The sequence below is a fragment of the Alligator sinensis genome, unplaced genomic scaffold (genome assembly GCF_000455745.1).
Source record: "Alligator sinensis unplaced genomic scaffold, ASM45574v1 scaffold413_1, whole genome shotgun sequence".
Lineage (NCBI taxonomy): Eukaryota > Metazoa > Chordata > Crocodylia > Alligatoridae > Alligator > Alligator sinensis.
The window spans coordinates 1,647,984-1,650,175 of record NW_005842308.1 but is presented as its reverse complement, the minus strand read 5'-3'; the positions used below and the strand labels follow the sequence as shown (position 1 = coordinate 1,650,175).

General features: G+C 54.7%; 1 protein-coding gene across 1 annotated transcript in view; it reads left to right on the top strand.

The window, feature by feature from the left end:
* The first annotated feature begins 2,014 nt into the window (after positions 1-2,014).
* The window catches only part of SERTM1 (serine rich and transmembrane domain containing 1), a 16,780-nt gene continuing 16,602 nt past the window's right edge, over positions 2,015-2,192 (top strand). The window contains exon 1 of the mRNA XM_025209800.1: positions 2,015-2,133. The gene's annotated coding sequence lies outside the window, so the exon portion shown is untranslated. The remainder of the gene's footprint in view (positions 2,134-2,192) is intronic.

Below are 2,192 nucleotides of genomic sequence, written 5' to 3'. Positions count from 1 at the left end.
CAGCACAGAGGTGGCGGTGAAGCAGCTGCACTGCAGCCTAGTGCAGTGTAAGCTTCCGGCCGGCAGCCGCAGCAAACACTGCCCAGTGGCAGTGAGCGGGGTCTGAGCCGCTTTCCTCAGCACCAAGCAGCAGCTTCTGCCCAGCTGCTACTGCCGTGGCTCAGCCCCAATGGGCGAGCCCAGAGTGGGTGCAGGGCCCAGGCTAGCATAGGCAGCGGGGAACAAACTGATGTTCAGCGCGGGTGAAAACCAGCTGCTTCCCCGCCCTGTGGCTGGCACCCCATGCTGTAGGTGAGCGGGGTCTGAGCCGCTTTCCTCAGCACCAAGCAGCAGCTTCTGCCCAGCTGCTACTGCCGTGGCTCAGCCCCAATGGGCGAGCCCAGAGTGGGTGCAGGGCCCAGGCTAGCATAGGCAGCGGGGAACAAACTGATGTTCAGCGCGGGTGAAAACCAGCTGCTTCCCCGCCCTGTGGCTGGCACCCCATGCTGTAGCTGCTCAGAGCCCACGCAGGGCTGCCTGTGCCTGCTCTCCATTGCCATCGCTGCTGATGCGGCAGAAGTTCAGGACAACCCCACGGGCCGGGGGGGGGCTGCCACAGGGGCCACCAGCCACGGGGAAGGGGAGCAGCTGCTTTTCCCCTGCACTGAGCACCAGCTCGTTCCCCACTGGGAAGCACAGGGTGTGCAGGGTCAGGGATGCGCACTGGTCTCTGCCTGTACCACAGGTCTGGGATGGGGGGCACTGGGAGTGAGCGGATGCGCAAGAGCTGGGCGGGAGTGTGGGGCCTGCACCAGTGTCCCAGGGCCAGCACTGGCAGGGCCCAGAGATGGGAGGCAGGAGCATGGGGTTCCAGGCCAGCATGGGCTCTATGGAGCCAGATCAGCTCCCTGCCTCTACTTGCTGGTGCAGCCTAGCCCAGATCCGCAGACCCCTGCCAGCCTGCACCCCATGCTTCTGCCTCCCCACTCTGGGCTCCACCAGCGCTGGTCCCAGGACATTGGTGCAGGCCTCACGCTCCTACTGGCTTCCACTCCCCACCCCATCGCTTTCCCCACTTTCCTGCCTACCCACTGGCCACTCTGCACTACGTGGCTACCATATGCACATCCGTACCCACACCCATACATCTACACATCCTCACAACCCCCCATATGCAATCACTTCTGCATATACACCACAAATGCACACAAGTCGGGACAAAAATATTTTTTAATGTAATTAAACAAAATATTATTATGGGTGTTTGGTTTTTAGTATGTAATTTGGGGGGGGGGTTCCCCTAAGATGGCAAACCCTCTTCCCCAAAGGAGTACTTCCAGAGGCAAGGGGAGGGACTTCCTGTGGCAAAGGTCAGATGTTGGGGGCGGGACTTCTGGTCCCAAGATGGTGACCAGGGGGCGGGCACCTGTCACGGGGCAGGACTACCCATGTGGCCCTTGACAGCTTGCCAAAACTCGGTGAGCAGCCCTCCGCCCGAAATAATTGCCTACCCCTGATCTACGCTGAGGAAGAGTGCATCATTTAGAAGAAATGTAAAAAAACGATTATGACTAGCTGTGGCTTTTTAATCACCACTGGCAGTTTTGGCAAGAATAGCATGGGGGCTAATCATAATATTAGACAAACACCTGTCAAGAATAGATAGCTGATTTTGCCTTCTGACAGGGGAATGGACTAGATGTATCCACAGAGTTCCTCCCTACTTTCTGTTGTGGCCAATTTCCAGCTGTGCATCTATGCTTTTTCTTCTCTAGAGCTATCCTCTAGCTTTTATTGAATAAAGTATTCTAAACTGTCTCTGAGCTGTCACATAATTTGGTTGCATTCTGCCTGAATGCTCCATCTTTCCTGGATTGTTCTTCAGCAGGCATTGTTACAGTGAAGCAGAGAGCTTCCATAGACAAGGAAAGCATATCCACACTCCTCCTGGCAGATGTCATTGTGGTACTTGTTCAGTCTCTCCAAAGGGCAACAGGGAGGAATGGAAACCTCTCGAAATGGGAAGGAGGACACCGATTACTCTAAATATGTCTTTGGTGCTGTTTCAGTATGACTACTCTATGTGCATTCCTCTAGCTCAAACATGACTTGTAATTAAACATCAGCATGATGTTCCTTACCTTAACAAAGAAAGTAAGTAAAATGTTAAATCCCTATGAAAATAACTATACTTTGGAGTTCCACAAGGACCC